The 22,713-nt window shown below is 43.8% G+C and overlaps 1 protein-coding gene across 12 annotated transcripts in view; it reads left to right on the forward strand.

The window, feature by feature from the left end:
* Positions 1–22,713, forward strand: part of LOC147113459 (uncharacterized) — a 364,793-nt gene continuing 342,080 nt past the window's right edge. For 6 of the 12 annotated variants that reach the window (XM_085994579.1, XM_085994581.1, XM_085994587.1 and 3 more), the window contains exon 1: positions 16,562–16,713. The gene's annotated coding sequence lies outside the window, so the exon portion shown is untranslated. Of the gene's footprint in view, positions 97–16,547; positions 16,714–22,713 lie in introns of those variants that run through there. The other 6 variants (XM_085994586.1, XM_085994588.1, XM_085994577.1 and 3 more) reach the window with 4 other exon arrangements.

Below are 22,713 nucleotides of genomic sequence, written 5' to 3' on the forward strand. Positions count from 1 at the left end.
CTGCTGCAGCACGTTGTTAAACACTGAATAAAGACTCAAGGAGAAGAGAAATATGCTGAGGCTCAACTGCTTCTAAAAAAGGATGTGAAAATAAAGGTAAGTAGTTCCTTGAAGACATCGAAATACTGAAAATACACTGTTGTTTTCAGATGGAAAGGGTTTGTATCAAAGTTGAACTGGTTTGTAGGTGACTGTGTCAGTTTAGTTTGCAATGGCTTTGAATAAAGAGCTGCTTTTGGCTCAGAACTGTTGTACTGTTTGCTAAGCAGCCTCCAATTTAACAGTCTATTTTATTATTAGTCATATATGTCATGAGAGTCCAGTTTATGTCTGTACTTTAATCCATTTTTACTTGCTCTTGGCGTTCAACTCTTTAAGAGATGTGTATAAGGTGTTTATTACTGCCACACGTAATTTCTTGTACACATCAATGAGAACTACAGTTAATAAAATATGATTGGAACATTTCCTTGCAGTAAGTTTTAATTCGATGCAATATGTTCCATTCATTGTTTTGTGCAATCAGCTTAAACATACAAAAGCTGCATTTTTGTGCTCAAATAAATGTATTAATTTTTCCTGTTCGCTACACATTAGATTAGAATTGTGGTCACATAGAGCAAAGATTTTAAATGACTATATCATTTTGAATTATCAGTGCATAATTCAAGTTTAATTTAATGGTTTAATGATTACAAAACTAGAAATTTCTAGGTGCTAATCATTTTATTGGAGTACTCTGTTGCACAACAAAGTAATCTTTTTTTTCTTCCAAAAAGTGCTTTGTAAAACTATCACACAATTAGTTTATTTTGCCTCACAGTTTTTTTTACCTTCATAAAGAGTTACTTCTAATAGAATATTAGCGTGAAAGTGCTGGAATCTGTTTAATTATAGGTGCACGTAATACTATGACATTGCTGGCCACTGTTCATTTTTGAATGTTTTATTTTACTGCTTAATTTTCTTCCTTCATTAGTATATCTGGTAGCTATCGTTTTGGAGGAATTGATGCTGTATTTTGATTGTACTTGACTACAGCCTTTACATCAAAACTTCAGTTCTCATTAAAATAAAATAGTCATATTGGTAAACTAAGACATTAACTGATATCAGTTGGTTTAATTGAAGGTTAATGATTCGACAGAGGATTCTGTAATAGGAAGCTATTGAATACAATGTGCGCAAAAGAGATCACATAGCATGAGTGGCGAAGGTGTGAGCGAGTTGTACATGTATCCTTAGGAGGGAAATAAATATCATTTAACAATCTCCATTTCAGTATTCTATTTATAAAACGTGTAAATTCCAGCCTCGTGTTAAAACATTTTTCAATCAAGTTACCATTTAGTGGTAAAGTTTTGTTCAGCTTACGATGATGATCTTTTGTGAAGTGAACTGTTATGATGTAATGCTCTGGTAGAAACGATAACAGAAATATGCTTGCAGAGTCAGCATGAAACTACTGATTGTTAGGTTCAGTTAGTTGCATTATAGTAGGGTGTTTTCTTTGTGGTACTGACGCCACAGAAAGTTGAGCAGTCGTTGCCATTGTTATATTCGGACTGCCATGCTGCTGAATGTAGCAGCATTGCTAGTTGAATTATTTTTTTAATTGCCAATGGTTCACAAAAAGTATGTCTGGTTTGATTGTTTTATCATCTTCCTGCAGTTAATCCTCTGTATATGAGATAACAACTGTTATTTTCCTGGCGTTATTGGCTACTTAGATTGCATATTAAATACTGGTCCTTAAGTGCAAAGTTGCACAGTGTAGAGATGTGTCAAAATATTCATCATGAAGGGAACTTCAAAATCAGAAAAAGCAGAGATAAGCCTGCTCTGCGATTAACATTCACTTAAGGAATTTTAGGGATTTAACCCATCATCCCACCTTCAAAGGACATTGATAACTTAGAGATGGTTCACAGAATGACAATCAGAATGACTCTGAGACTTGGGGCTCTGAGGTATGAAGAGAGACTCTTGGAATGTAACTTTTTTAATGGAGTAAAATGAGATTGAGGGGACAAATCAAGTGTGGGGCGGTATAAATAATGTAGAGACAAGCAAACTTATGTAATTTGGACTATGAGGACAGATCTACAAGACAAAAAATTAACCTGATAAATGTTGCACAAAAACATGATTAGAAAGTCTTACAAACTGTTTCAAGACATGTGGCAATCATTAATCAAGTGACACTGGATTTTTTTGCTCCCAGGGTTGTGGATACTTGGAACAGGTTTCCAATAAAAGTAGTTAATGTTATGTCTATGATCTTCTTCAGAAGATCTAGATATCTGGCTAGTAATTGGATTGTACATATAAAGACAATGCTGCTCCAGGGGATGTACTGACTCCTGCGTTGCTGGAACCAGGGGATGTCATTTATGGAAAGCAACTAGCCAGGATGAATAGTGCATAAAATAATGTAACTATTAGTTCACCTGGCCTCCATATTCAATTTATTTCATGTAAGATATCGCTATCATTTATAAATTCTAATAATAGAATCAGAAACATATCTCCTTTTTTGAAACCCATTAAAGTTTCCTGTTCAACCACTTGCACAGGCAGTATCTTCCTTCTTTTGCTAAAAAAATTATCCTATAACCTGGTGAGGAGGTGGAATTGCAGCAAAGGCAGGGCTTCTGTTTCACCACTTTGGCCTCATGACTCGTCCCAAATCCTAGATCATTTAAATATTTGTGGTGGGTGCTGTAGGATTGTAGAGGCACGGCAGAGGTGCCCAGCTTGCTATTTTGCTGCTGGAAACTCAGAGCCACACCCCAAGAGGCCCATGACAGAATTCACACCAGCTCTCAACAGGCATGGGATCCACTGGGCCTATCGGGGGCAAGCTGGGTGGAACTCACAGGGTAGCGTGGGATATAGGGAATTCTTCATGTGGAGGCAGAGGACATGGCAAAAGTATTAAATGAGTATTGTTATAAATCTCATCAAGAAACTACTTATGAAATAACGCTGGACGGCCAGCTGGTGGCGCCGTCCAAGGAGTATAAATACTCGGGTGTCGGCCCCAGCTTTCCAGGGACATTTTGTAAGACAGGAACTAGTGAAATACAACTAGACCTCCATGTTCTGAAACAAGTTGATTAAAGCCTTGCTTTATGCTCAAACCAAGTGCGTAGTGAGTTTTATTATGTCAGCACCTGTCTTCACAAAGGAAGCGGATGATGTGAAGCTTACACTGATAGAGGAGAGGGAAGTTATCGATTCTTGCAATTTTTATAAACAACCTAGAGTCGGGTGTAGGGAGCAGCATTGTAAAGTTTCCAGATGATGCAAAACTTGGCAAAGTAGTAGATCATGATGAGGATACTTATAGGCTTCAGGATGACATAGGATGATGAAATGGGCAGAAGCATGGCAGATGGAGTTCAATGTGGAGAAGTGTGAAGTGATGTTCTTTGGGAGGACTAATATGGAAATACAGTATACTATAAATCGTACAATTTTGAAAAGTGTAGATGAGCACAGTGTCCTTGGTGTCCATATACACAAATCCTTAAAGGTGGCAGGGCAAGTTGATAAGGTGGTTAAAAATGCATATGGGTTACTTGGGTTTATAAATAGAGGCATAGAATATAAAAACAAAGAGATCATGCTCGAACTTTATAAATCACTGGTTAGGTCTCAGCTGGAGTATTGTGGACAATTCTGGGCCCCACACTTCAGGAAACATGTAAAGGCTTTAGAAAGCGTACAGAGGACATTTGCCAGGATGTTACCAGGGATGAGGGAATTCAGTTATGAGGAGAGGTTGGAAAAGTTAGGACTGTTCTCCTTGGAACAGAGAAGGTTAAGGGGTGACCTAATAGAGGTTTTCAAGATGATGAGAGGTTTTGATAGAGTGGCAAGTGGGTCAATAATTAGAGGGCATAGATTCAAAATCATTGGAAAAAGATCTCGAGGGGAGATGAGGAGAGATGTTTTCACTCCAAGAGTTGTCGGGATTTGAAAAGTTGGTGAAAGCTGATTCCATAAATAATTTTAAAAGGGAGTTGGCCAGAATGAGGAACTTACAGGGTTACGGACTAAAAGCGGGGATGTGGGACTAAGCGCAACTGCTCTTTCAAAGAGCCAGGTTGGTCACGATTGGCCTCCTTATGTGCTCTATCTATCTATCTATCTATGATTTACTTGCTAATTAAAAACCATTTCAGTATAATAACATATATCAATTTTCTATTGAAGTTACCTCAGATGAAACTCCAAAGCTTAACATTGTTTTGCCTTTTTTGTACAAAATAATGTTCCAATTACCTTGACTACTTTGAATAACTGTTTCTCTGGGATTTAAGTCCTCAGTCCATCAATGGACAACAGGAGAGATGAGAGCAGGCTTTACAACCCACAAGTCTTGCCATTCTCCATAAATGGCTAGTTTTACTGTCAAGAATGAAACTTTCTGGGAGTTGTAGTCACATATCCATGCGGGGAATTGTAGTCTGATACCTTCTTCACCAGCCAATCGTGCCATCTCTGGGAAGACTATGACCTGAAGACCTAAGCTCTCAGAGAGACACAGGCCTTGGTAAAAAATATTCTTAGATATACTTTATATATGGAAAATATGTTTCTATACCTAAGTTTAATTATTCTCTTGTAAATATTGTAATTTTTTATGCCTTTATTTTATGTTGCAAATCTTATTTCCAGAAGTGAGAGCTTGCTTTGTGGAAAATCCAAAATGGTTGAAAGGATTTTTAAGAAATACTTGGAGTGATTTGATTAGCTCTGCTTCTGCTCCTTGCTATTGGTAGCTATTACTGAATGCTGATTTTTGATTGGAATTCCTCTGAAATTGCTGAAGGTCAGTCTTCATTCCATGTTGCTATGTGTTGATTGACATATTCCCACTGCTGAACTCTCATTTATTGCTGAGTTATGAATACCAAACTTGTGTCAATAGGAGGTGTGATTTTAAATTGTAACACCAAAGTGTGTTCCTGAAGTGACACAGGAAATGTCATGTGGCAGACAGAAAATGCACATTTTCATACTGTAGATCCATATATAAATATAGGAAGATGATATTCCTTTTGAAGCAGGGGAACCAAATGATGTTCCAGATGTGGTGTAACAGTTACATTCTGACACCAAATATGGTTTGCAACGTTCTCCGTTTATTTGTATACGACCAAGTCCAGATACACACAATGGGGGAAATTTTAACTTCCAAGAGTGAGTGGGTTTGGGAGTGGGTGGCGGGGCTAAAAGCGCTGAAATTGACAGCGTGTTAGGCCATGTGCGAGAAACTCCCTCGGGAGAGGCAGGTTGCCAATTTGAATATGTTAATAGGTAATTAAGAGCTATAACAGAGGTTTTGGGATTTAATTGTGAGTGCACGGGTTTCCCAGACTTCTTGGAACTCGCCAGTGAAAGCAAGGCAAGAGCACAGCGGCAATTGAGGGGATTGAAGAAATGACAGGCAAATATTCCCCAAAGTACTGAAACCTCACAGCTGCTTTCTTGCCTGATTGTGTGAAAGGCTTTTGCTCACAGTACTTGTCCTGAGAGGTCACTTTCACTACTTTGGATGTTTGTACGTCTGATCTGCACGCTGCAGCTGTGATCTATCAGATAAGCAGGGTGCCGCTTATGTTGTTTTAGCTTGGACATCAGAGGAGGACCCAGGTGACCATCAGCATCAACAGCACCAGCAGCAGGAAGAGCACCAGCAGTAGGAGGGCCAGCAGCAGGAGCACCAGCAGGAGCAACAGCAGCCTGCTCCTCACAGACCTGCCGCTCCACTGGAGTGAGGGGATGTGCAAAGAGTTGCAGCTCGCAGGAGGCGATACCCGCAACTCGGGGTGTACAGGCAGAGGGTCAGCTTCCTAGACATGTCGGAACACCAGTGTCTCAGGAGGTTCAGGGTATCGCGACAGGCAGTGGCAGACATTTGCAGCCTGCTGGAACAAGACCCGCTGCCAAGTGGACCTGGTGGCCACGCTTTACCAGTGGCTATCAAAGTCACCACTGCCCTCAACTTCTTTGACTCTGGCTCCTTCCAGGAATCTGCTGGAGACATTTGCAGGATCTCACAGTCAGCCGCCCACAAATGCATAACACAGGTGACTGATGCCGTGTTTGCCAGGGCCGGCAATTATGTACACGCTCCCACCGATGAGGCCAGTCAGAATGAACAGGCGCTCAGGTTTGTGGCTCTGTCTGGCTTCCCACAGATGCAGGGCGTCATCGACTGCATGCATGTGGCAATTAAGGCACCCATAAATAACTCAGGAGTGTTCGTCAACTGCAAGGGCTTCCACTCCATCAATTTACAGCTGGTGTGCAACCACAGAAAAATGATTATGCAGGTGTGCGCAAGATTCCCAGGCAGCTGCCATGATGCTTTTATCCTGCACCAGTCCACCATTCCTGATCTCTTTGCACCTCAAAGCAGACTTATTAGCTGGCTGCTTGGAGACAAGGGGCACCCACTTAAAACGTGACTGATGACGCCCGTGAGGAATCCAACCAATGAGGCCCAGGAGCGCTAAAATGAAAGCCATGTGACAACTAGATGTCATTGATCAAGCAATCAGCATGCTGAAGATGCGCTTCAGGTGCCTTGACAGATCTGGAGGTGCCTTGACAGATCTGGAGGTGCCCTTCAATACACACCTGCCAGGGTCTCCAGAACAGTCGTGGAGTGCAGCAACGTTTGGACCTTCAGGAGGAGCAAGGCGCAGAACACAGCCAAGGAGGAGGAGGAGGCGGAAAGTGATGTTGCCAATGCACTAGCAGCGACACACATTGCTGCCTGGGATGCCCTCAAAATGGCGATGTTCAGTTAGGTTGCACCAGTGCATCCACCTGGCGGCCACATGCTAAACCCACTTGCCGCCCCCGCTTCCCCCAACACAAAGCAGTCCTGCAATCAACCAAGCACCCCTTTCACAGCCACCCATTGCTCGATGTTAAGTCTGTCTTACCATTCATCACAAGTGAGAAGGCCACTTGCCAGGCAGCAGTCAAAAATGGGCATGATGGGAAAGTTGTGCAAATAAATAATATTTATGTGGCCTATAAATTAAACAGAAACTTAATCTAACATTGTGTAACACACCCACACGCATACCCTTGTGCAACTACAAATCTTTACTCTTCCTCTTCCTAGCACTTCTACATGGTGCAACCCCATGTGGCTTCAGCAGAGTTAGAGGCAGGCTGCACAGATCCCTGCTCTGACTGCTGAGATGCTTGTGGCCGACGTTCTCTGGGTTTTGGAGCCCATGAGGGCCCCGTCAAAGACTGCTCCACCTGCACCTGCACCTGTGCAGGGGCAGACTCGGCCATCGGGACACGAGGCAGCGTATGGGATACTGACGTAGGGGGTACCGGGTGAGAAGTGAAAGCGCTTTGAGCAGAGTCTCCACTTCCATGTCCCCTTTCACCATTTTCCCTCTCATGGCCCACCCGCACTTCCCTGCTAGCAATGAGCTGGAGAGCACTTTGCCACTCATCAGTTGGGCGCTGAACGGCCAAGGCTTGGGTTTTATCAATCGTATTTAAGGTGGCATTCAGAGTGTGTAAGCTATTGGTGAGGGCTTGCATGCACTCGTTTGATTGCCATTTTTGATGTTCCAGATGCAGGTGGCTACTCTTTCCATGGACAAAGATATCATCGCAAAGGCCTGAGACATCATGCCATTCATGCTTCAGATGGATTCCTCCAATCTCTCTGCAAGCGTGCACAGTGCGGCTGGAAAGCCTGCCAGTACATCGCACATTCTTTGCTGCTGCTTCAGACATATCCTCTTTGTCAACGGCCCACGAGGTTCAGCATCTGCGTCCAGCTGAGCAGAGCTTGGAACATCCTGCGTCCTCCGATGTGGACTCTGCACTGCTGTCCCTGTCTCCACAATCTGCTCTTGCTCACTTGTGAGGCACGAGGGGCTGGATTTTCATTTAGGAGGCGGGACTACAACTTTCGGGGTTGTAGTCCCGCCTCCATCGAGTTGTGGCCAACCCACGTGATTTTGACTTGATTGACCTTGTTGAGCCCGCCCAGTGGGCTCAGCAGGCCAATTAAGGGCCACCTGGCAACAGGTGACGTCACAGATTGAAATGTCATCTGTCAAGAGCTTTTGACAGATGAAATATCAGCGTTTCACAGCTGTTTGAAGCTGTCAAACACTGATAATCTGTATTCTAAGTTAATTCCGTCATCTCAGGATGATTTAGAGATCTCCCCGGAACAGAAAGCTGAATGCTGCAATTTTTGACAGCTCGCAGCCATTCTGCTTTCTGCGTCGGTGAGATGAGGGACTCCCGAGATCTGAAGGAAGGAAGGCCATAAAGGTAAGTAAAGATATGTAAAACTTCTTTAAACACTTTACACACACCAAACACACTTCCCTTTGCACTTATGCACCCATCACTCACCTGAACACCGGACATCTCGACACCTCCAAGCCCTTCATCCCGACGGTCTGCCTCCTCTAACTTGGCGTGGTTTGGAGCTGTTGGGAATCCCACACTTCAACATTAAAAATAGGGATTAGGCTAAAAACTGCCTGTAAGGCAGTTAATTGGTACTAATCCCCTTCCCGCCTCGGGGAGGCGGGTCCCAGTGCGAGTCAGGTACCCGCCTCCTTTGAAACTGGCATGGAGGCGGGTTGGGTGCGGGATGGGGTCGGGACCCCCGATTTCAGGATTTTGACCCCCCACATGCCTCCAATCCCGCCTCCACGGCCCAATGAAAATCCTGCCCCAGGTGAAAACCCAACTATCTTCCTCACCAAAGTGTGAGTATCTTAGCTGGTGCGTGGTCTGCACGAGTCCTGTGAGGTCTGCACCCTCAGAGTGTGTGTGTGACCTCCTCTGAGGTGTCGTCATCCTCCTCCAGGACCACCTCCTGTGAGATGCTTGATGGCCCTGTGGGATATTAAAGACATGAATTAGAACTGTCACGGTAAGAATGTTTCAAGTGAACGTTATGCACACGATCATATTTCACTGGCTGCTGACATTAAGTCAACATGAGTGAGTGTTTTATGCCATGTGTCTGTGTGATATTTAATTCTGTCACCAGGTAGATGGGATACCCCCATCTCTCCATCTCCGATGGCCAGCCACACCGAGACCCTGCTGCTCTCCAGCACCTCCTCCTCTGCAGCCGTCAGTATCGAGATTGCTGGAGGACCACCTCTGGTTCTCTGCCTCTCCCTGGTGTTCTGTGCTCTTGCAAGGAGGGAAAGAAGACATCTACGAGTAAATGTAATGGCTTGTGTTGACCGGATGGATGGAGAGCATTTGTTGAGGGTGACTATGAGGGAGAGGTGTGACATTCGATTACAATGTAGCTGAGTATCAGTGGTGGATGCACAGATGGGGATGTGAAAAACTGCATAGACCGGGAAGGCTGGGTGCACCTGCAAGGTATGTTGGTATGAGGAGTAGGCTTGAGAAGGCAGAGTGAGGGGGTTGGCATGATACACACATCAGGATGTATTTGAATGTGCCAGTGTACTCACCTTTACTGCCCTGATTAGGTCATTAAGCCAGTTCCGGCACTGTATCCAGGAGCGTGACCCCACACTCCTGCTGCTCACTGCCTGAGTCACCTCCAGCCACGTCTTCTTGCTTTCAGTGGCAGGCTTCTTCCTCCCGATGGCAGGGAAGCATATCTCCCTATGGGCCCTTACAGACCACAGCATCAGATCTAAGGAGGCATCAATGAAGAGAGGCGCAACCTTGCCATGTTGGGACTCCATAACAACACTTACTTCCTTTGTTACCCCCACCTCCACAATCCATCAACTCTTATCTTTGCAGTGTCCCTTTAAATAGTTCAGTTGAAATGGACTCATGCGTTTTGTCATCACGCCTGCTCATGCTAATTGGTTGGGAAACCCGGAAGTCAGATGCAAATACAGTGGCTGGGTTAAAAAGCCACTGACAGACATGCTGCAGTTATTTCCAGGTTCGTCGCGTGTTACCGGTAGCCCCCTCCACCCACCCCACCCCGCTCCCCTCCCAGCACATCGCCACGTTAAAATTCCACCCAATATTTTTAAGAAGTAGACATATAGAGAAGTAAATAACACTACCCCGTGTTCTTTCCCCGGGTTGAGACGTAACCTTGTCATTGTTCCTTTCCAATCCTGACTCTCTACAACTTGTTAAGAAAAGCTTAGGATCTTTATAGTCTTTCTCACAAACACTGTCATTGATAATTAATTATGGCATGAGAAGTGTTATTGTGAACAAGACACCCAGAAAGGGTGTATTTCCTTCAAAACAACAGATGCCAACTTTTTCATCCTGTTCTTCCATTGTTCCATTCCTTATCTCAAAACTGCCTTGGCTAACTGTTTCCCAATGTTAGCATGCAAACAAGTCAAGAGACACGAATCTTATACATACTGTCATTTCCGCAAACAGCTAAACCACAGTATCAGCTAAATTGTACCCTGACAAATCAAACAACAACAACTTGTATTTATATAGCGCCTTTAACGTAGTAAAACATCCCAAAGCGCTTCGCAGCAGTGTTATCATCCTGGGAATGAACTTTTAACCACTTCATTAAGTAAAAAGAAACCAAAAACTTTAATCATGTTAGATTAAACCAAATCCTAATTCTACATATGTATGTATACTCAACTAGGGTATCTTACAGTGGTCCAATTATAACGGTATACACATTTAAAATCACCTCTTTCAGTTTATATTTTATACCCCTTGCTCTCAGGTCAACATTTTATTTGCTTTTTTTACACTCCAGGGACCCTGTGCTGATGGTATTAGTAGCCTATCCAACAATATTCCTCGGAAGATATCCTGCTCTGATACGCCTGTGTATTCACGTTGAGTAATATTCCATGTTCCCTTTTCTGCTGCCAAATCTTGTCACTATACATTTACCTGCACTAAACTGTATCTGCTACTTCTCTGGCCAAAAAAAAATTGCCAATCCTTTAGAATTTATGCACACTGATTATCATAATTTACCGCTGCTCCAATTTTGGATCATCTGCAAATTAAACATTTGAACTAACTTCAATCGCGAAGTCATTTATAATAATAATGGCCATTACAGAAACATGGCTGCAGGGTGACCATGACTGGGAATTAAACATACCAGGTTATTTAACAATCAGGAAGGACAGGCAGGAAGGGAGAGGAGGTGGGGTGGCTATGTTAATAAAGGAAGGAATCACTATAATACAGAGAAATGATATTGGGTCAAAGGAGCAGGATAGTGAAACAGTTTGGGTGGAGGTAAGGAATAATAAGGGGAAAAAAACACTAGTGGGTGTAGTCTATAGGCCTCCGAACAGTTGCAACTCTGTTGGACGGAGTATTAATCAGGAAATAGTTGAGGCTTGTAATAAGGGAACAGCTATAATTATGGGGGATTTTAATTATCATATTAACTGGACAAATCAAATTGGGCAGAGCAGCCTTGAGGAAGAGTTCATTGAGTGTATTCGGGATGGGTTTCTTGAGCAGTATGTAACTGAACCGACCAGGGGGCAAGCAACCTTAGATTTGGTCCTGTGTAATGAGACAGGATTAATTAAAAATGTCCTAGTAAAGGATCCCCTTGGAATGAGTGACCATAACATGGTTGAGTTCCATATTCAATTAGAGGGTGAGAAGGTTGGATCTCAAACAAGCGTGCTGAGCTTGAATAAAGGAGACTATGAAGGTATGAGAGCGGAATTAATTAGAGTGGACTGGGAAAATAGATTAAAGGGTAAGACGGTACATGACCAGTGGTGTACATTTAAGGAGTTCTTTTACAACTTCCAAAAAAAATATATTCCACTGAGGAAAAAAGGGTGTAAAAGAAAAGATAGCCATCCGTGGCTAAGTAAAGTAATTAAGGATAGTATCCGACTAAAAACAAGGGCATATAAGGTAGCCAAATCTAGTGGGAGGATGGAAGATTGGGAAGTCTTTAAAAGACAGCAAAAAATAACAAAAAGATTGATTAAGAAAGGGAAGATAGATTATGAAAGTAAATTAGCAAAAAATATAAAAACAGACAGTAAAAGTTTCTATAGTTATATAAAAAGAAAAAGGGTGGCTAAAGTAAATGTTGGTCCCTTAGAGGATGAGACCGGGAAATTAATGGTGGGAAACATGGAGATGGCAAAAACACTGAACAATTATTTTGTATCAGTCTTTACAGTAGAGGACACTAAGAATATCCCAACACTGGACAAACAGGGGGCTCTAGGGGGGGAGGAACTAAATACAATTAAAATCACTAAGGAAGTGGTACTTGGTAAAATAATGGGACTCAAGGCGGATAAATCCCCTGGACCTGATGGCTTGCATCCCAGGGTCTTGAGGGAAGTAACGGTAGGGATTGTGGATGCATTGGTAATAATTTTCCAAAACTCACTGGACTCAGCAAAGGTCCCGGCAGATTGGAAAACTGCTAATGTAACACCCTTATTTAAAAAGGGTAGTAGGCAGAAGGCTGGAAACTATAGACCTGTTAGCCTAACATCTGTGGTTGGTAAAATGTTAGAGTCCATTATTAAGGAGACAGTAACGGGACATTTGGATAAACATAATTTAATAGGGCAAACTCAGCATGGTTTCATGAAGGGGAAGTCATGTTTAACAAATTTGCTTGAGTTTTTTGAGGAAGTAACATACAGGGTGGATAAAGGGGAACCAGTGGACGTAGTGTATTTAGACTTCCAAAAGGCATTTGACAAGGTGCCACACAAAAGATTATTGCTCAAGATAAAAAATCACAGGATTGGGGGTAATATTCTGGCGTGGGTGGAGGATTGGCTCTCTAACAGAAAGCAGAGAGTTGGGATAAATGGTTCGTTCTCAGATTGGCAACCAGTAACTAGTGGTGTTCCGCAGGGGTCAGTGCTGGGTCCCCAACTCTTTACAATCTATATTAACGATTTGGAGGAGGGGACCGAGTGTAACATATCAAAGTTTGCAGATGATACAAAGATGGGACGGAAAGTAGTGAGTGAGGAGGACATAAAAAACCTGCAAAGGGACATAGACAGGCTAAGTAAGTGGGCAGAGATTTGGCAGATGGAATACAATACTGGAAAGTGTGAGGTTATGCACTTTGGCAGGAAAAATCATAGAGCAAGTTATTATCTTAATGGCAAGAAACTGGAAAGTACTGTAGTACAAAGGGATCTGGGGGTCCTGGTGCACGAAACTCAAAAAGTTAGTATGCAGGTGCAGCAAGTGATTAAGAAGGCCAATGGAATGTTGGCTTTTATTGCTAGGGGGTTGGAATATAAAAACAGGGAGGTATTGCTGCAGTTGTACAAGGTATTGGTGAGGCCGCACCTGGAATACTGCATACAGTTTTGGTGTCCATACTTAAGAAAAGACATACTTGCTCTCGAGTCAGTACAAAGAAGGTTCACTCGGTTAATCCCGGGGATGAGGGGGTGGTCATATGAGGAGAGGTTGAGTAGATTGGGACTCTACTCATTGGAGTTCAGAAGAATGAGAGGCGATCTTATTGAAACATATAAGATTGTGAAGGGGCTTGATCGGGTGGATGCGGTGAGGATGTTCCCAATGATGGGTGAAACTAGAACTAGGGGGCATAATCTTAAAATAAGGGGCTGCTCATTCAAAACTGAGATGAGGAGAAACTTCTTCACTCAGAGGCTGGTAGGTTTGTGGAATTTGCTGCCCCAGAAAGCTGTGGAAGCTACATCATTAAATAAATTTAAAACAGAAATAGATAGTTTCCTAGAAGTAAAGGGAATTAAGGGTTACGGGGAGCGGGCAGGAAATTGGACATGAGTCTGGGTTCAGAATGGTCATGGCCCTGTGGGTAGTGGAGCGGGCCCAGGGGCCGTGTAGCCTTGTTCTGCTCCTACTGTGTTCTAATTCTGTTAGATTTCAGGAGATGGTTTTATTCCTGTTCCTGGCTGGGGTGGAGATCGCCTTTACAGAAGGTAAGTACTGTAGAAAATATAGGGACAGAGTGATCTCCTGGAAGAATTTCGATCGCCTAGATGGGTCGGAGAGGAATTTCCCAGATTTTTTTCTCCCAAATTGGCCATTGGGTCTTTATCTGGTTTTTCGCCTCTCCCGGGAGATCACATGGGTTCGGGTGGATGCAGAGTGATAGAAGATTTGAGGTTAGGATCAGATCAGCCATGATCTTATTGAATGGTGGAGCAGGCTCGAGGGGCCGATTGGCCTACTCCTGCTCCTATTTCTTATGTTCTTATGTTCTTATGTTCTTAAATGATAAACAGCAGTAGTCTCAGCACTGATATATATTGCATACCACTAAACTCCAGCCAAATATCTTCCCATTTAATCATTGCTTTCTTTCAACTAGTCTATCTTCTTATCCAATTCAATATATTTCTGTTCCATGGCTTTAACCTTGTGCAATAGCTTCATTTATCAAATATGTCTGGCAGAGTACTTAGTATTACTATTATTATGTGTAACAGTATCAAATACCTTTTAAAATCCAGGTAAATAACATTCATTGTCACTGTCATCCACAAGGTCAGCATCTTCATGAAAGGAAATCCAATAGATTTGTCAAAATAATCCTCCGTTCCTAAAACCATGCTGGCTGTCTTGCATTAATCTATGTCCCTCAAATATGATCCCTTAAACTGTTTGTCAGTTATGTAACAATCAATTTTCCACAACCAAAATGGGATTTGCAGGTTTATAATTAGAGGGCTCTTATTTTCCAGTACAGGGGTGAAGATTAAAAGGGTCAGGCACCTCAACCACCTTCAGTATCTATAATCTTCTTAATTTCTGCTCTTTTTTATGATTATAAAATGATCGGGATAGATTTTCATGGAGCCGTCAGGCGGGGTTTCAGGCGTGTGGGGGGGAGGGGTGGGAAATTCCGAATTTGGGGGTCCCGACACCATCCCGCCCAAAACCCCGCCCCACGTAAGTTTCAGGGGCGGCGGGTACCCGCCCCGCACTGGGACCCACCGAAACCAGGCGGGAAGGGATTAGTGCCAATTAACTGCCTGGTAACAGGTAGTTAACAGGCAGTTTTTAGCCTAATCCCTATTTTGAGGGGTTTCGTGTGGGTTTCCCGACGGCTCCAAACCACGCCAGGTTAGAGCAGGCGGGCCGTCGGGTTGAAGGAGTTGGAGGGGTCGCGATGTTGGCGCTCAGGTGAGTGATGGGTGCATGAGTGTAAAGGTAAGTGTCTTTGGTGTGTCTAAAGTGTGTAAAGAACTTTTACTTACCTTCACAGCCTTTCTTCCTGTAACCGTCGGGAGCGCATCACTCAGCCGGCACTTAAAGCTGAACGGCTGCGATCTGTGAAAAGTGACAGCCTTCAGCTTTGAGTGCCGGTAAGAGTTCTAACTGAGTCTGTGCAGAATGACTCATGGTAGAACTCAGACTGTCAGTGTTTGACAGCTTCAAACAGCTGTGAAACACTGATATTTCATCTGTCAAGAACTCTTGACAGATGAAATTTCAGTCTGTGACGTTACCTGTTGCTGGGTGGCCCTTAATTGGCCTGCTGAGCCCGCTGGGCGGGCTCAACAAGGTCAATCAAGGGAAAATCGTGCGGATTGGCCGGACGTCGAAGTAGGCGGGTCAAAAACCCGAAAGGGGAAGTCCTGCCTTCTTCCCGACAGGTTCGGGAAAATCTACCCCATCATGTCTGAACCCACCTGAAAACCTACTTCTACTCCTGGCATTGCACTGTTGCAAAAAGTGGATAAGCATTTCTGCAGCTTCCCTGTGCGCAGATACAATGTCCCCCCATTCCCATCCACGCACGCTAATTTTTAGTGTCCCAACTCCTTCTTTTATCCCTTTTTGAATGTAAATATGTGAAGAATGCTTCACTGTTTGGCTTTGTTTGTTGCCCAGTTTTTTTTTCATACTCCCTCTTTGCAGCCTTTATTTTTTGCCATTTTATACCCTATCTTTATGGAGCTCCTTATTTTATTACTATCTTAGGCCCTTGACTGCTTTCTCCTTTTCCTCGGTGCCTTTCTAAACTTTCCTAATCAGCTGCACTTGATTACCTATGAGGTTAAAGAGAAATGATGCAGAACTTCCTCTCATGAGATTAAATAGGTGGGAAAAACTCCATGATGGGTTGATTATATGTGGTCTGTGGCGTTTAATGAGCTAAATGGCCTTTTCATATTCCTTAATTTCTTTTGGCTAAAATCTTAACCTATCACTGAGACATTCTGTGTAGACTAAGGGGATTTTTTTGAAAATGGCACTCAAAGAGCAATAGAAAGGGCCACTCAAAGGCAGTTTGAAATGACAGGACATGGTATACTTCAATGTAATATAAATTGAATAAGATATTAGGCCACTGTTCTATAATTAAAATGTAGCTGGTCTTGTTTATCTTTACACAGGGAAATACTTTTTCTAAATGTGAAATACTGTTTACTGTGTTACCTAGTTCAGTGATACGTATACACGTATCAGCTGACTCTCTGCTGTTCTAATCTGTCAGAATCAAATTCCCGTAGAAAGCTGACATGCCATAGCTCTGGAGCTTCAGGGTCAGATTCTTTACACTTCAACTAGATCAGCTAGAGTGTTCTGAAGCATGAGCCAGCTCACATTAATAGCACACTTTCATATGATACTCTGAATGCTAGGTCACAAAACAGGGATTTTGTAAAGTAAAGCACGGATTTTCAACAGCAAGAGTGGAACTAAGAATATGTAATATGTATTCAAGAACTGATTGATCTGGTAAGTCAAAAAATGATGTATTTTCATTCAGATATTTTGCTGTGGTACAATGTTCAACATTAATATTTAGGATGGTAATAAATGAGGTTCTAAAGATATAGAATCAATACATTTTAATGGTAACAGTCTGGAATTATAGAACAATTCCCCTGCCTGTATAGCTATCACAATTCTAGATTGAAATAGTCATGAATAACATTATTTTTGCATTATTCTTAGTGATAAATAATGATTATATGCCGTGATGTCTGTTTAGGCTTTTTACTGTCAATGGCTAGTAAGTATATAGAATATCTATTAAGTCATCTATTGCTTTAGTAAATATTGTAACATTTTTGGGTTTTTACTCCAGATAGCTTTCTTTGGCTTGGTATTTCAGACCACTCCAGCAGGTGATCCCTCACGTTTTCTGGCTCTTTATGGCTTGGAATGTACCTTTACCTGCCTAATATCTAGGTAATATAACCACACTTAAAGTACTGTGCATCGCACTTAGAGTAATGTGCACAGTTCTGGTCTCCATATTACAAAAAGGATATAGAGGCACTGGAGAAGGTACAAAAAAGATTTACAAGGATGGTACCAGAATTGAGGTTATAACTATCTGGGAAGATTGACAGGCTAGTAAAGAGAAAGCTGAGGGTTGACCTAATAGAGGTCTTTAAAATTATGAAGTGGTTTGATAGGGTAGACGTAGAGGAGATGTTTCCAGTTGTGGGGGTGTCCAAAACTAGAGGTCATAAATATAAGATAGTCACTAATAAATCCAATAAAAAGTTCAGAAGAAACTTCTTTACCCAGAGAGTGGTGAGAATGTGGAACTCGCTACCACATGGAGTAGTTGAGGTGAATAGTATATATGCATTTAAGGGGAAGCTAGATAAAGACATGAGGGGGAAAGGAATAGAAGGATCTGCTTAAAACGTTAGATGAAGTAGGAAGAAGGCTCATGTAGAGCATAAACACCGGCATAGACCAGTTGGGTCAAATGACCTGTTCTGTGCTATAAATTCTATGTAATTCTATGTACTGAGCTCAAGGATCAAACAGAAAACACTTGTTCTGGTAGTTCAACATACTGGTAACATTATGCCTTCGCATGACCTTCAGAAAGCAGTACAAATACGCTTCACGAGACCATGGCTTAGACTATAACCTCGACTTTAACTCAATGATGTGAATCGAGTGTTGGGGGTTGGGTGGTGCTGAGCAGGAAACTCCTATGATGTTGCCAGAGTGAGGTGATTTTTACTCCCAGGCCTCATTTCAATAATGATTGATTAGCTACCGACCCAATCATGTTGGGCAGCCTGCCCATTAGATGCGCACAATTTAGGGCAGGGCTCCCGAAGCCTATTAAAAGCATGAATGCGCCTCTTAAAGTAAGGTTGCATTTCCTGCTTTGAATTTAATTGCAACAGCGTTGAACAAAATTGTGGCATTGGAGGGCAGCCCCCAGTTTTTCTGATGCCTCCCTGGAAATCCCCATGAAAAAGGTCAGGGCAGGGACTAAGGTACTCTTCCCCAGAACCCATAGGAGCATCCTCAGGGCCACACTTGTGCAGATCTGAACAGAGGTGGCTGACAGTCAGTGCCAACAGCATCACCCCAGGAACTGGGTTCAGTGTAGGAAGAGGTCCAACAACAACAACAACTTGTATTTATATAGCACCTTTAATGTAGTAAAACGTCCCAAGGAGCTTCAACGAACAAGAGCAGCAATGGTGAGTACAGCTCTTTATTTCTCTCTCTCTCTCAATAACATCTGGCAACACCGCTTTCACCCCCTCCCCACCACTCTCAACAATTCCCTCCCTCCTATCACATCCTTCACTGCACAAGCACAATGGCACACTGCAACACCTCTATTTCTCATTCCAAACAAATTAACGTCTTCCTTTCTTCTCTTCACACCACACACCAACAGCATTCTCTTCTCACAGCCGAACACTCGGACAACCAGCTACTCCGTTCAGTGCTCCTTCCTCACTTGATATGCCACACACTTGTCTTTACATTACTCACATCCCCATCCTTATTCCATTTTTGCTTTTTCTCCACCTCTCAACACGCGGAGTATATAAACAAGCCCTACGCATATCCATTTATTTTTTCAACAACCACTCACTAATTCTCGCCCCCTCTTTCTGCAGGACAAGACAGCGCATAATGCAAGGGAGAGGAGCAAGGCCGGGGGGGAGAACTACCCAAGATTATAGCCCTCATCCAAGCAGATCAGGAAGCGCTGCAAATTAGTGATACAGGCAGAGCTTTGAGCAACAGAAAAGTGGAAGTTGCTGTCTTACCTGAGCAAAGTGTCTGCATATAACCTGTAACCCTTCATTCACCTCAGCAAGCTTCACAACTTCAAGCTGCATTTTCAAGACTGTCAGCTGCTCATGTCTAGCTTCTGAGTGCCATCATAACATGTCCCTTTTCTTTTTAATCTAGGTGCTTCTCAGCAGCAAGAATCTCTTGATGTAGACACCTTGGAGGAGGACAATCCTCCTGAGGATGCACCATCACACGTTCTATCCCTCCCAAGAACCAACACAGACATTGGCACTCCACGTGGTTTAGATAGTGAGGCAGAGGGGTCTGCACGGGGTCAAACACCCAGCTTAGTGAGCAGCAGCAGGTAACGATGGCAGGGAGGCCCAGGAGAGCTTATTGGAGGGCAAGGTCCTTTCCCAGCTCTACTGAATAGGGCAGAGATGAGGACTTCAAGGGCTCAGCCATGAAAAGAAAACTGCTTGTTATACGAGATATTAGAAGGCCTGCCAAGGAGTTTCAGCACTATTGCTGAAAGAGTCCGCTTCCAGCCTTTGTGGTGTCATCGCGCATAGCATCAGCACACTGCAGTCCACCCTAGAGAATATGGTCACGTCCAGGGACGCTGCATCCAGGCCCTCATAAAGGAAATTAGTGTCACTGGCCTTTGCAGCTTTGGTGGAAGCTCAAACAGTTGCTTGGCAGACTCTGGACTCCATCATGGAAAGTTGGACAGATTGATGGACCAAATAGATAGAGGCTTTCAAGGAGTCACTCATACCCTGCAGTCTGCTCTCTCGCAGATCAGTGGAAGTGAAGAGCCCCAAATCCATGGGAGAGACAGTGGCCCTCTCTCAGGATGTTGTCATATTTACTCCTTTGTCACCCCCCTCAACTAATACCCGCCATAATGACAGCAAGTAAGCTGGGCCAGACTGCCCTGGCTCACAGTCTCAAGCACCCAGAAGTCACCAGCCACGAGCATCTCAAGGGCCCCAACATGACTAACAGCAGCCTTCCACTAACTTTGCTGGAGCCACTAGTGGAGCACCTCGTAGGAGTAGTAGAGTTAGGAAACCTTATAAGAAAGGCACCATGGGTTGACGAATGGAAGGCAATTATTTTTTGCCATTAATTGAATCCCCTTTATCACATTTGGCGTTTTGGCCTGCAGTGTGGTTTCATAGCAGCTTCCGATTCTGCATTGTCAGCATGTCATTCCTACAGAAGTTGTCTGAATGGTTTCAATGTTCTTTAATGTAGGATTAAGGGAGTGGTGAAGGATGAAATACAAAGGAGCTCGGGATAGGTTTTGAGGGCAGTGGAGTGAGCAGATCACCAGAATTGCTGAGCAATGAACTCATTCCCCACACCTCTTGCTGCTAGGCACTGAAGTGGCTTTCCTTTTTCTGCTGCTTACTAAAGTTCCCCCAGTCTCCCTTGTACGACGCATAATGCTGCTGCTGTGCCTCCTCCAAATGTAGGCCTCTTTGGATGGCGAGGTCGTGCAGTATGCAGCACACCACTAGGAGGCAGGATACTCTTTGTGGGGCATATTGCAGGGATCCCCAAGACACCTGACCCTTTGCTTCAGCATCCCTATGGTGTGCTCAATAGTGATCCTGGTGGTCCCTGGCTTTGATTATACCTGCGTTGTTTAGGTGTGGTGGGGTTGCAGAGCGATGTCATGAGCCATGTGTGAAGGCAGTATCCTTTGTCACCTAGCAGCCATCCTGTCATGTTCCTGAAGGGGTTGAATATTGGGTAGACTGTCGCAGGATAAATGCATTGTGACAGCTGACTTGCACAATCCTGTTTCTGTGATTAGTTATGACCTGGAGATTAATGGAGGTAGCCCTTTTTATAAATGAATGCTGCTGGCTGGTGTTCTGATGCCCCGGTGGCAATGTGTGTGCAGTCAATGACACCCTGGACATGAGGGAAGCCAGCCACTGTTGACAATCTCTGAGGTTTCTCTTGTGCCTGCTGAAGTCCATGGGGAAGCTGATATACTGGTCAGTCCTGATGAACAGGATATCCGTGACCTGCTTAATGCAGCTGTGCATTGCAGACTGGGAAATGCGTCTGATGTCCCCCTGTAGCAGACTAGAAGGAGCCAGTGGCAAAGAAGTTAAGGGCTGTAGGGTCTTTGACAGCCAATGGCAATGCATGACCCTTTGGTCCAGCAGGCAGCAGGCCCTGCTGCAGGAGGCTGCGAACAGCCTGTCTGGGAAAAGTGCAACCTCCTGATGCACTGCTCCTCAGATAGATCTAAAATACGGATTCTTTGCCTGTACACCCTGTGTGCTGTGTATGGCCTCCCATGAGCAGCCCACCTGATCTGCTGCCTTGAAAGTCGCAGCTGCTGCTGGTCCTGGTTGCTGAGGCTGCTGCTGCTCCTTTGGTTGCAAGTGTCCCTCCATTCAAATGAAACTAGCTGTAATAGCACCCATTGTAAGCAGATAAAGCTTACTGAGGTGAATAAGACAAAAAAGGTGAGAAAGAAGTGATTTGGAAGCTGGAAGCTCTCCTGGCCAATCCAAATAGCACAAAGATCCTGTGGTCCAGTTATCTGCAGGTGAGTGCCCCTTTAAATACTGCTTCAGTGGCTCGAGAGGCCAATTCTGTTCCATTTCACTGGCAGGTTTGGCGCTGGGCGGGATGCTGTGATTTTGAGTTAGAATCGCATCAGGGTCCTAGTTGCATCATATGATCCCGATTGCATGTATTCATGAGGCCCCGTCTTATCTTTTGTGGACGCTTTGACCGATTCTAAAAACTGCGTGGTTAAAATGTCAATGGGCAGGAGTGCTTTGGTAATGCAGTGGTAAGTACTCTACCGCTATTTCTACTACCTGCCTGTCCCGTTCACATTCTTTGCCATCCACAACCTTTATTGTGGATGATTACATTAACATCGTGGCTTAATGAAAACTTGGCTCATGGGTGGCGACACCATGCTCCTTACCTAAGCCTCCCTGCCTGGCTATATCTTTAACCACCTTCCCCACCCAAACCGCTGCAGTGGTGTTGTGACCCTTATCACCAAATCACACCTTGGTCTCTTCCCCTAATCCTCTGTCACCTTCTCATTCTTCAAGCAGCTCACTTTGTTGCACCCCTCTCACCTCCTTTAAAATCATCATTCTTTACCATACTCCCAAGCCCCAACCTGAGTTTCTCACTGAGATATCCAAACTCTTTTCCTCCTTCATCCTCAGTGATTTCAATTTGCATCTCAACTCATCTATCTCTCTCTTCTCTGGTTGCCCACCTGTTCCCCTTGAACCTCTCCCTCCAAATAAACCCTCCTACTCATATTCACGCCCCCTCCCCCTCCTTGCCATCTCACAGGGCTTCTCCTCGCCCATCATCTCAATCACAGACAAGACGATCCCTGATCACTTCCTTGTATCCTTCATCACACTTCCTTCTGCATCCACCACTGGAAAAAACTCTCCCCAAGTTACTTACAACTATACTTTCACACTCACGACGGCCTAACTTTTGGGTCTCCATTTGCCGTGATACTTCTGCAGTTGTTGATCTGCTCGATCACTTTTGATACCATTATCCCCAGTAAAACCCATACTCTCTCCCACCATAGTTAGTCCCTTATATGGCCCCCATATTTGCTCCCTCAAGTCTAAGGGGTGCAGACAGTTTGATGCCGTCTGTTTGTAATCTCCACATCCTATTTGACCCCAATCTAAGCTTTTAACCCCATAT

Source organism: Somniosus microcephalus, chromosome 8 (genome assembly GCF_052327205.1).
Source record: "Somniosus microcephalus isolate GS21.2 chromosome 8, FLI_Smic_1.0, whole genome shotgun sequence".
NCBI lineage: Eukaryota > Metazoa > Chordata > Chondrichthyes > Squaliformes > Somniosidae > Somniosus > Somniosus microcephalus.